The following is a 13,294-nucleotide window of genomic DNA, read 5'->3' on the forward strand; positions in this document are numbered from 1 at the left end:
TATGTAAAGAGGATAGGAGATAAACTCCCACACATCTGGTGTTATAAGGCTGCTACTTTGCAACAGGCTTTATATATAGTGACATATTTAAGCTTTTCAAGAATCCTTTAAATAAGTATAAATTGTCCCAAATCATAGATGACAAAACTGAGGATAATAAAATGCTTATAATTACACAGCCAATCAGTGTTGTTATCAGAATTTGAACCCCAGACTGTCTGTCTCCAGATGTTCTTTCCACTACACTGGTATAAGATATTTTCTTTTTTATTTTTCTAGTTTTCTATCCAGTAATGTGAAATTGATTTGATTGAACTTAAGAAAATGGTGACTATAAAAATATTTATTTTCTGAAAATAATGCCATGGTTATGAATCTTGGTCCAAACACCCAAGAGCAAGAAATAGAACTTGCTTTATTTTCTCTAATACAATTTAATATCTATTCTTCTAATCCTACAAAGCTACCAGCAGACTTTAACATCAGTCTTTTTTGTGGCTCCCTGAACTCTCCTCATTCCATGTCTAGAGAGTGTCATTTAGATAAAGACTAGGGAAATATGATTCACAAAAGTTGTCCTTGCGATATTCTTTGGCTCATGGCCTTGAGGACCTGTGACTTTAAGGGGCTTCATTGTCTGGCTTGGTGCAAGGGAACTTTTGTTCAAGAAGTCATCTTCCTTGTATCTATGCCACCATAGTCATTTTTCTTCTGCTGATTTGCTGTGCCTGCTTCTCTTCAGCACCTCAAGGCACTGGCATCTTAGGGTACTGGTTGCTGATCTCCAAACTCTTCAACACCTCTCTGAATTTCCTGACAATCCATGGCCTTGCCAAGAACACATGCCCCCCCCCCCACCCCTTGCTCTACTATTATGTATATCTTTATTTTTATCTTCTCTCTTCCTCCTAATCTTGGGAAACCCCTAGTTTTGACTAAGGAGAGCCTTTTTACTTACTTCCTCCTTCAGTTGAAGAATTTTTCTGAAAACTGCAAACTTCCTCTCTCCTTATCCATCTCTTTGAATGGATGTTAGTTTTCTTAAAACAAATCCAGGAAGACTTGCAAGCCATTCACTTTCCCTTCCACCTCACCACATCCTTCTTCAGAGGCCAGGGAGGCAGATTAGACTGCCTACAGGAAACCAGAGCAAGAAAATGAAAAACTAGCTGTGGTTTGTGGCTTCTAAAAGTGTCTGAGAGAATTTTTGAATTTTGACCTTTTTCCTGCACCTGGGACTTAACGTCAGCTGATCAGTTGACTGTATTTTGCTCCAGGCAGAGTCTGACAACTGTAAAATTACTGTGTAATATTTTAAGGTAAAGTTCATATTTTAAGTTAAATATCATTTAGCTATATGCGGGAGGATGGTATCCCAGTTCTCATTAACTTCCAAGATGTTTTTATGACGACTCAGATAGGAGAAAGTTTCAAGTTCTAATTATATCTAAGACCTGACTAAATATGGCCACACAGCATTTAATATCTAATTCATTAGTTAGTGTGATTCTAGCTGCATGTTAATAAAAGTAAAATGACTCTCTAATTTCCTGGTTTCCCCTTATTTACATGAACATCTAGGAGGTTTTATTTTCTAATGAAGGCTGTAATAATACCTTCCCCACCCATGCTCTTCCTTAAATGTAACCCTCCACATCCATAAGTATGAGAAGTAGAATCTGTGTCCCTTTTTCACACACCTAGGCATGTCTTTTTGACTTATTACGATCGAATAGACAATAGAGTTTATTTTATAGTGAAAGTGACATTCTGTGACTCCTGAGGTATTAAAGGAGCTATAGCTTCTGCCTAGCTCTCTCTTGGAACACTTGGAACAGTTACCATGCTGTTAAGAATTCCAGACCATGTGAAGAGACCACTTGTAGGTATTCCAGCTGACAGCCGGCATCAACCACCACACATGTGAGCGAGGAAGTCTTCAAGGGGACTCCAGCTCCAGTTTCGATATGCCTGTAACTTCATGAGACACCCTGAGTGAGAATCGTATTGTTAAGCCTACTCAATGACCACGTCTATGAGAAATAATGATAATAAATGATGTTTGGATTTTTTATACTATTAAATTTAGGATGGTGTTTTCAGACAGGCTTAGACAACTAGAACAGCACATTGACCCGGGAACAAAAACAACCCTAAATTAGAGCTGTCAAAGTTGTTGGTATCATCTGCTTGTGGTTTCACTGTAGCTCTATATGCTAATTTTTTTCTATCCTCCTCTTTATTTTGCCATAAATATTTGGAAAGCATGAGAGTTCCCTGTCACATACATCTCTGCGACATTATGCTTCAGACCAGCTATCCAGAATAATCTATCTCCCCAGGGCACCAAGGAAAATAAGAGATAACCACCCCAGGGGAACACACATCTCTCAGGTTTGTTGCACGTGCTGTGTAATTCATTCATGGGTTGATTAGATGGGAATGAGGATAGAAAACTCACAGAATGAGCAGCTAGAATTCTTTTGGCTGGACTCAAGGCATAAGAGTTTGGGAAGTGCTCAGAAATCTGCTCATTTTGGAATCTAGTCTGCTTCTGACTATTTCCCTTAAATAATAAACCATCCAAAATTTGGTGGTTTAAAACAACAACCATTTTTTTAACTCCCTATAATGTATGTAGCAATTTATGCTATGCTTAGTTGAACAGTTCTTCTGGTCTCAGATGAATTTCTAATGTGTCTGTACTCAACTGCAGCAAGGCTCAGCTACTGCCAAGGACAATGGGGATGACTGGGCCACATGTCCTTTGTTCTTCAGCAGGCTTGCCTGGGGTTAGTCACATGGCAATGACATAGTCCCAAGAGAAAGAACAGCAGTATGCAAGCATCTTATAGCCTTGGCTTAGAACTGGCACACTGCCACTTCTACCACATGCCATTGGCTAAAGCAAGTCGCGAGGCCAGCCCAGATGCAAGGGTGGGCAAATACGCTACATCTTTTGATGAGATGAGTTGGAAAGTCACATTGTGAAGGATGTTGCACATGGCATTGCAGGGGGCGGGTAAAAGAATCAATTTTTACAAAAACTTAGTTCTGTGCTAGTAGTTGACCAGTAGTATAATAAACCTTAGAAGTACAAACTAATAATGCTAGTTTCATGGATCAAGCTATGGAGGGCAACCTAAGGATTAAATGGACCTTGGATGCTGGACATTTATTCACAAGGCTGAAACCATATTTGGGGAAAGTAACCTCCATTTGAAAGCAGTTTTCACAATTTGTATTTTTGTCATACTTACTCACTCCTTGACATTAGTATTTTATCTCCAGCACCCCAATTTTATTTGCTGAATCATATGGATTCTTCTTAGGATCAACAACTGAGTTCCACAGAGATATAAATATTGGTGATAATAAAACCCAGTGTGAATGGATAGGAAAGGCAGAAGTGATATCAACTCTCAGAACTTCTACCTGATGGTAGAATCAAAGAACATCCAACCTTCAATGCTGGAAGGAAACTTCAACTAACCACTTCTTCTCTGTTGAGATAGATGAACTAATAATGGTGTGTGTTTGTTTGTGTGTCTTTGTGTGTGTCTGTGAGAGAGAGAGAGACAGACAAACAGACTGACTGACTGACTCAGTCCTGTGAGGCATGAGAGATAAAATAAGGTGAGAAAAAATAAGATCTACAGTGCCAGGAATTATGTCTTAAAAAAAAAAACAACAAAATCAGATGTGCAAAGGTAGAGTCAAACCTTAATAAGAATCTTAACTTCATAGTTAGTAAAAGGCTAGTTCTTATTTATGGTTGTCCATTCTTTTCATAACTGTCATTTTGATCACTGCATAATGTTCTAGCAATTAAAAGTACATAATTTACTTAACCACTGCCTTGTTGTTAAATATTTATGTTGTATCTAGTTTCTTATTGTTACAGATAGCGCTTCAGTAAACCTTTATAAACAACGTATGTTCTCCCCAACTTGTCTATAAGCTTCGGCAGGGCCGAGTGCCTGGCACAGAGTAGGTGTCTAACAATGTTTTTAATATCTTTCCTTACATTTAAAATTGTTACTCACAAAAGATATCCAGATGTCTATGTCTTCAAGTGTTCTTACCCAGATATTTATTTTAAGGAGAAAAAACAAATCGCATGCAAACATTTTCTTCACATGACAATCTTGATAGAACCAATTATTAGCTATATTTATATTCATTCTTTAGCAAGATATAAGGGACTAAATTTGAGTGGAATTGACTGAATAGAGAAAGGGAAGAGAATTAGCGTTTCCTACTGCCTACTACGTGCCAGGTACTGTGTTAAGCACAGTACTTGCATCATCTCATGCCATCTTTACAACACCCAAGACGTGGGTGAGCTTATGCCATTTGCCCAATTCCATGGTCACCCAACTGGCAAATAGCAGAGCCAGGATTTAAATTCAAATTAGTCTGATTTCAAAGCACTTCTGTTTTTCATTCTCTCTACCACCCTGGCAACCAAACTGGATCTATAACTTAAAAAAATACTCCAATGAGGCAACCTCAAAGACTTCTAATTCCAGTCCTGAGTCCTGTGTTCATCTAAGTTTTCGTTCCGATATTAAAACCCAAGGCTTGAAGTACCCATCCAGGGACTGTTGTCCCTATGGGTGGCTGACCTATTCTGTTGTGGTTTTCGGCTCTGTGTTATCCTAACCCGATCCCTCTTTGCAGAGCATCAAGGGAAAAGCAGCATCTATTTCTGTGTTTCTAAAGCTGAATATTCTGTTTTCGCTGTTTGATACCATTCTGAGCTTTCGGATATGTTAACACATTTTGGGGAGGCTCCAGGGTTTTACTCTGTGAACACCTCGTGCTTTAGGGATGCTGTTCAGGGTCTTTGCTTAGACATCTGTTCTTTAACCTCATTCACAGCCTTGCTGTGAGATCAGTGTGGTGCGATTTAGGACTTTGCATTAACAGTGCCTGTCAGCACTGCCCTGGCCGCAGCCCAGCTACACAGTGCACAGCCAGCATTTGCTGACCGCCTCACTCCACTTCAATTTTGAAACCCAGAAGTAGCAGCTGGGCAATTTGTCAACATTTTTTGCTGTGCAAACCAGAGGAGTTTGTAATAGTCTACTGTTCTATGCCTGAGACCAGAAACCTGAGACATTCGAAAGATATTCCTTAATATTCTTGCTCGTTTTCTGCCTTGAGACCCCAATGTTTCTATGGCCCTGAGTCTATTCCCCATTGTGAAGAAGGCTTTACACTCTACTTTGACTAGGTGAGTGGAACCTGATTCTCACCAAAGTCCTTCGGAGACATTTTCTGCATCACTCATTCTCTCTCTCACTTTGAATGCATAGCCTGTTCGGCATGAAATCGGCCCTCCTTTTATTTTTTCCCTGAACTTCTTTACCCTATTTCCTTGGCCTGGAAGACAGACTCCTCTGATTATTGCCATCTCATCTTGGGATCCCAGCAATGCCCCTCTCTTTCTCTCTACATTCCTATTGGCTTCTGGATCAGTTTCTTTGGAATCCTAGCCTGGCTTGGGCTCGGTGCCACTAGGCAAGGCACCCAGACTAAGTCCTGACACTGTGCATTTATTAAATATTAGCACTCACAAGCCTGAGAAAATACTAATGAAGTGTACTATGTTTTATATTCTGGAATTTTTTGCACTGATGCCCTGCGTTTCAAAGAGTTAACCCATGGTTGAGTCCTGTCATTAGTAAGAAGTAATGATTCCATAGCTCTCCAGTCTCCCTTTTTTCTCTTCTGCTGACATATAACTTTGGCACAGATCTGAGCAGATGGAACATTTGGGTTTAATTTTGCTTCTGTTTCTGTTTGGGGTCACAAGTCAACCTTTTTGCCTTAATTGTATAGATTCAACTCTTCTGCAGCGATATACATTATCTGGAGTGATTGGACAGGAAGTTATTGTGAAATGCAGTAAAGTTCAAAAATAAACCTGACCCCATTTCAATCAGGAAAGCAGCATGAGCCTTTTAGAAAATTCCAGGAATTGCCTGAATACTGACTGATTGGCCTTCTGTGAGCACTGCTGATAGAAACACGTCATTTTTCCTAGGCTTCTTAGACAAATGATGGAGGCTACCTGCGAGTTTCATCTGAAGAAATATGTGTACCACATTACAGGGTTCTGGATGCTTACTCTATGTGATATAAACCCTTGCTGGTATTTTGAACTCTGTTCTTTTTCTCATCTCTTTCTTCTTTACGACCAACATGGAGTTCCTTAGAAATCTTTCTAAATAATCTTTTTCTATGATGATATGATGAGTTCACCCCTAAAATAGCTCTCAATCTCATGTTTTCTTTTCTCATTCTTATCGAGGTCCTTTTTATTTCTCTCACAGAGAATCGAGTAGCTGTCTATTAGGTATGTCTACTTTTGTCCTCATCTTTCTCATTGCTAACAAAGTGGGTTTGCCAATTGCTACCAGAGTGGGTTTCTAGTTGTGTCACTTACTCCAAACATATATCCAAGATGTGTCTTATTTGTTCAAAACCTTCACCATCCTTGCACCAGGTTTATAGCCCCACAAAACTTACTATGCTTAACAGCATTGAAAGAGGCCGTACTTTTCTCACTCATCAAGTATTTAGGCAAATGATGTCTCAGATTCATTCCAGCCCTGACATTTTAAGTGTCTATAAAATGAAAATATTGATACATTCAGGATCAGAATCCTGAACATCATTCATTCATTTTGCCAGTAGTGGATTGATGGAATTTGACAGAATTAGTAAGATCTTCAGATTTGTGAAAAACCATTCTTGTGTCATTCTTATTGTGAGGTTACAACACCAAAACAACTCTCATTCCACCATTTATCCATCCATTTACTCATCAGTATAAATGAGCGACCACTGTATGCTAGGTACTTGCAAATAACTGAGAACATGTAGGTTTTTAAGATAAATGGGCCCTGTCTTTAAGCATCTTGCCATGTAGCAGTGGTAGAGACCTGTAAGCAGAGTTATATTATTGTTAGAAGAGCTGCAATAACAATTTTAATGGTCATGCGGGATGCATAAACTCTCTTGGGGGTGGTTAGGAAAGGTTTCCAGGGGGAGGGGGGAAATATATGAAACACACACACACACACACGCACACGCACACGCACACACACAATTTAACAACACACAATCCATACGAAGACTGAGACCTGATGATTTGAGCTCTTGAAAACTAATACATGCTTTATTCCTAGATCTTGTTCTTCAACAAGAGAAAGAAGGCAGTAATCCTAGTCATTGGCACTGGTCACTTCCTTACGAACCCTAGCATAATCTGCAGGCCAAATAATTATCATTCTGGGTATGTTTTACCTGTGATACCCTAGGTCAAGGGCGTCTAGGCTGCCATTTAAAACAGTGATTGCATGTGGACCTAGTTTTAGTAATAGAACATCATGAGAGCTGAGAGATGGGAGAAAGGCACGGGGGTGGGGAGGTGTTGTGGAAGATTATTCTAGTTTATTTCATAATTAACTTGGAGAATGAGAATAACAGCAAAGTATTAGAAAATAAAAATAAAACAAAACTCCAGAGCAAAACAAAACAGGACAGAAACAGACTCATAGATACAGAGAACAAACGGATGGTTGCCAGAGGGAGGTGTGGGAGGAAGAATGAAAAAAGCGAAGGGAATAAGAAGTATAAACATCCAGTTGTAAAATAAATAAAACACATAGATACAGCACAGGGAATATAGGCAATAATATCATAATAACTTTGCACAGTGACAGATGGTTACTAGACTTATCATAGTAATTCATCCTAAGGTATATAAATGTCAGATCACTATGTGTTCACTTGAAATTAATATGGTATGCCAACTGTAATAGAAAAAGTTTTTTAAAAACACCAGAGCAGGTAGAAAATAGTCTCTTTTCAGCATAAACAATAATTCTGTGAGTCCCTCTTGCTTATAGCAGGGATTCAGTGAGATGGGACTGAATATACCTTGGCAAGCTCACATGGGAGACTTCTGAGCATGACCCAATTCCTTGGGTGCCATATCTTGGATGAGATTATTACGATGTTCCCATTTGGTATTGCAGGTGTGTTCCTTGCCTTGGTCTTAAAGACACTGCAGAGTTTAACCTTTGATAATTTATTTTTACCTCAGGAACAAGTCCTGGCCCAGCTGTTTGTGTTTTTTCTAACTTAGTTATATCCAGTCTCTCATAGGATAAATCAAAAAGCTAAAAATATGCACAGTAGTGTTCATAACTTTTCCTCCAGTTTTAAAAACTCCACAGATTGAATAAATACATCAAGCACTTTGAAAATGTCTTGTCAGGAAAATTTTGAGAAAAATGAATTTTTAATTGACTATGGGATATACAAGTTCAATTTAAATTTCAAAGTGTAATGGAATTAAACCTTGTGTGATTTTATCCTATTGAATTTCATCTAGGTTTTGGTTAAAAAAAAAAAAAGAAGAAGAAGAAGAAGAAACAAAAAACTTCCAAGTAATCAGTTTTCTTTGTGAAATTCACGCTTTGATGCCAGTTGAATTAATGCCATATTAACAAAACATTACCAATTTTCCACCAGTTAAGTGTCCCAATTCAGCTAATTCTTTGATCAGGCTGAGAAGAGAATAAGAGGTAACTACTCTCTTTATTCCAAACACTTGCTTAGTTGCAAGAAAACTGGAAGGTTGAAAAACTTTTTTCTTGACTCTCAACTACTTCACAAAAACCATCACATCACATTCAGCTTAAGGATCACTTCTAGGAGGCATCTTCTTACCACTCCTTTATAAGCTAGGTTAGATGATGTTCCCAAGAGTGACTTTTTATATCACCATATCTGTATCTTTAACACAAGACTTAGATTGTTTCTGCGTTCGTAAGTATCTGTTTATGTTTCTAACTCTTTTTTTACTGTGATATTCTTGACGGTGGAAACCATGTCCTATTTATCTTCCCATTGTCTTGCACAGATCATGGAATAGAATAGTTTCCTGGTGGTGGTTAAATGAAATATCTACATTTTTCTGCCTTAGCTGGCAGTATTCCGTAACTGAAGCCTTGGAGGAGTGTTTGTCTCATATTTATGCCAGAGGTTCAATGGTAGGGCATCTGAGTTCACAGGTCCATTCACTGGGCAATTTTATTCACCCAGCACACTACAGGCAGGCCTCAACACAGCTCATTCAGTGAACTTTGAAGTAAAAGGCATTGATGTGTTACATCTGAACGGGAGAGTCAGTCTATCTCAGAATATCTACTTTAGTGTTAATGAATAATAACCAACCATCTTGCCATTCCTCACTGGAGTATAGTGTTTAACCCATTTTCTATAGCCATTGACTCTAAAGTATTAATAAAGATTATAACTCGAGCCCCTTCATTTTCATGTTTCTAAAGAATAAGACAAAAACATATAAGTATCTTGACTATTGGATCTTTCCAGGATGTTCATTTGCTAAGCTTGTAACACAGTGTAACTGAAAAATTTCTAATAGAATGTCTGGTCACCTTTAGCTGCATTCTGGGAGAGGTCCCTGTGAGAGAATAAACCAGTCAGTCTTGATTAGCCAGTGGCAAGAAGCCTGTCACCACCATGGTTTATTCATGCTGAGAAATTATGGGCAGATCCCCAGTAAATTGGATACATACATTGTATACTGTCTTGCCTAGACACCTCCCCTTGCCAGTTTGGGGATATTTGCCCAGGAAATAATAGATCCAAGAAAACAGATTGCAAATTAGAGGGGTATGAAGTATTCTGTTTTCAGCCCATCTCTTCTTGACAAGTGAGAATGCTGAGAAGGAAGGTCTTGATGTGGCCAGCATTGTAATCCAGAATTTGGACTTCCAGAACGGAAGAATAAAAAGTTGCTGGGATCTACAGAGTTTAATTAATAGTATGGAGTGAAGCTTAAGGAAATATATGTCTAGGGTTGGAGGCAACTAGCACTTTTGGGAATGAAGAGGAACTATTCTGCTCTTTTCCAAAGAAAGACTGTTTAGTCTTCTGGTTGGAGGCAAAGAGTTGTTACCTTTGCAAAGAAAGTTAAACTTGGGCAACATCATTAGATGAAAAGCATATATGTGTATTATTCTAACAACAAAGCAGTGGCAGTGAGAGGAAGGCTCCTGCAGGCTGCTTCTGTGAGCCACAGTGGCATTGATGCTCTTTGAGTGGGAGGTTTCTGTTCATTTGCAAATGCGATGACATTTTCAGCTTTTTGTACCTAACGGAAGCGCCTTGGGAAGCTTGTGGTTGAATGCATTCTCCCTAGAGAGCAGCAAATGAGGTTAAATACATTTACTGAGGGAGGGTCTGCAGGGAAGGTGGAAGAGGGGGAGAGAGGGGCAGACAGATGGGTGCGTGCAAGGAGTTATTCTAGTGTGAACTGACTTAGAGAAAATACATTGATTTGCATCCTCCCTCCAACCTTCATCATTTCCTCCAAAGACTGCAGGGACGCAGCACAGAAAACAGGTTTCCTTAGCAGAAAGCTATGGGGTGATTGTATGCTCTCGACCTGAGGGAGCAGGCTCAGAATAAATGAATGTGTCTGTAATTAAGCTCTTGGCTCCTAGAGATGGGACACCTGACTTCATCCAAGTTAGGGATTCGATTCAACAGCAAATTTGATAACAAAAGAGATCCGTAGTGATCAAACTAACCCTCTTAAGTAGTTAATGAGGCTGAAGGTGATTCCAAAATGGCTTAATGTGGCAGAAGTTGTCTCACAAGATGGCTTTGATTCAAGTAACCTGGGACAGTTGTAATTAAAAAGTAAAGTTCTCCATTTATAAAAAGCTCTGCTGCCTCCTGGAACTAAAAATGTTAGGAAGCTTGTTTGGTGCCGAGTCTACCCCCTCAATTTCCAAGGGAGGAAAAGGAACCCTGAGAAGTTAAATGACTCCTGTGCAGTTGGACGCTATTATTAATATACTTCTTAGTGCTTTGGTGATTATGCCTTTTACTCTAGAATGTTGAGCCCAACTGCCGCCTTACAGGCATTGTTACAAAGCAGGGATCATCTCAAAGTGATGTCAGAACACTCCCGAGTAATCGTGAAAAGAGCTCTAGACCTTTTGCCAACTCACCAGCAGATTTGTGACTCGTTGAAATTTCTCTACTTGGCTCAGACGTTTCACTTCTGAATAACAGAATTGTCATCTGAAGTATAAAACAATAATAATAATAATAAAAGCCAAAATAATAGTACTGCAGGGCTGTTTGCACGTATATGGCCCTTTTACAGAAATGAGAAAAAACGCCCCCTCTGGTGGTCGAATTAGAGAAAAACACCCTTTCCTTTGGACTGACTCCCTTCTGACAGGGAACTTGGCTTTGAAAGGCCTACTTAGCGTGGTATGTGGATTTTACTCCCTACTTACCCCTTTTGCTAGGCATACATTTGTAGGGTGAAAACTATACATTGACTGTAGAGACTCTTGTACCAGCCTTACTCCCAGGTTTTTGTGAGACCTCAAGGGGGAAAAAAAAACATCCATAAGAGTTCTTTGTAAGGTGTTCCATGTTCCATGTTGATGTAAGTCCTATTGAGATATTCAAAGTGGTAGACTATAGGGACATCCCTTTATAGCTAAATTGTGCTTGGGTAACTGAATTGAAACTCATTCTACTACTAAGAGCTTTGTGCCCAATTCAACTGAATCTCTGAGAACATAGTTTTCAAAATTAAACTGGATTTTCCATTAGTATTTTCTTGGGAAAGATCACTGAAGGATGATTATAAAGGTCTGTAAATTATGATAAAAACCCAGGGAAAAGTGTCATTTCTCATAGGCCATCAGAAGTGGCTCCTGCCTGTGTGGAATGTTAAGAACCTGATGATCCTGATGCTTCTTAGGATGGTTGCACACCATAGGCAAGGTGTGCAGGAGGGCAGTCACTGACAACAAGCTCATAGAAATGGGACACAGGATATGCAAGTGACTAGAGAATGTGAGGTGGCAACTCCTGACATGAAGACTTTGACGTCATGTTCAAGGACATGAAAGTTTACAAGCCTGTTGCCCAATTCTCTGTGATTCTCTCCTCTTTAAAGAAGTGATATTTGAACCGAGACTTGAATAATTAGAGGGAGCCAGCTAATGTGATGATCTGGGTATAAAGTGTTCCAGAAAGAAGAAACAGCTCATGTAAAGGTCCTGCGGCAGTCACAAATTTGGTATGTTCAATAAAAGAAATGAGATCATTACGTTTGGATTTTAGTGAGAGAGAGAATGATTGGAGAAATGGCAAGGGTAGTGGACAGAAGTCATATTGTGTTGGGCAGTGGTTGTCATCTATCACCATATATTGAAAAAGCAGGTGCTTTACTCACAGAGATTCTGATTAGATTAGTCTGGGGTGGAGTATTCGTATTTGATTTTCATTGTTGTTATTGCTGTTCTTGTTATTTTAAGTTCTCCATGTGATTCCAATCACAGCTGAAAAAATACTTATAGTCTTTCTAGAAGTTTGGATTTTATTTTAAGAACAATAGAAAACCACAAAGGATTTTAAGCATGGAATTGACACAATACGATTCTCATATTTAAAATGTCACTTTTGCTTCTATGTAGAGAGTGGACTGAAAAGGTAAAAGGAGGCAAGAATGAGGGAAACTACCAGAAATTTGTAGTAAAAACCCATGGAGTCTTGGTTTAATGGAGAGAAAAGTGGATAGACAGAGGAAATGTGAAGGTGTAATTCTTCACATTTCCTAAAATGTTTGTTCGCTGGTGGATTCAATTTGGCAGTATGAGAAAAAATGAGTAACCAGATTTTTCATTTGAGCAACTCATATTATTACAATGTCATTTACAGAAACAGAAGAGGTGTAAGTGTTTGGAGAGCAAGGGTGGAGAATAAAAATTCTGTCTTGGCATGTTGGGGCTACATGTCAGATTTCAAGTGTAGTTGTCTGCTTGGTGATTGAGTATTCACAGTAGAAATTAGGAGAGAAATAAGGACTATGCATAGAAAATTGCGAGTTTATATAGATATCGATAGTATCTCAAGCCATAGATGGAAATATTCTTGAGAGCTAATGTGGACAGAGTTTGGGTAATCAGTGTTTACAGGATCTAAGGCAAGGGTGCTTTTTGAGTAAATTAAAATTAGGAATAGTGGCTCTGTACAGAGTACCCTTGCACTGGTATTAAAATATCTTTCCTAAAGAAGAAAAAGAATCTGAAATGGAACTAAAGAGTTTATTATACATAAACTCCTTGTTTCTCTTAAGAAATGAATTAGATAGAAACAGGTATGATATGGTGTGAGGGCGAGGAGTAGAAATGAACTTTTCAATGACAACAGCCCTCAT

General features: G+C 38.9%; 1 protein-coding gene across 4 annotated transcripts in view; it reads left to right on the plus strand.

The window, feature by feature from the left end:
• CPNE4 (copine 4) overlaps nt 1-13,294 on the plus strand; it is a 409,148-nt gene that overhangs the window by 188,810 nt on the left and 207,044 nt on the right. The window lies entirely within an intron of this gene.

This window comes from Rousettus aegyptiacus, unplaced genomic scaffold, assembly GCF_014176215.1.
Source record: "Rousettus aegyptiacus isolate mRouAeg1 unplaced genomic scaffold, mRouAeg1.p scaffold_m13_p_4, whole genome shotgun sequence".
NCBI classification, from domain to species: Eukaryota; Metazoa; Chordata; class Mammalia; order Chiroptera; family Pteropodidae; genus Rousettus; species Rousettus aegyptiacus.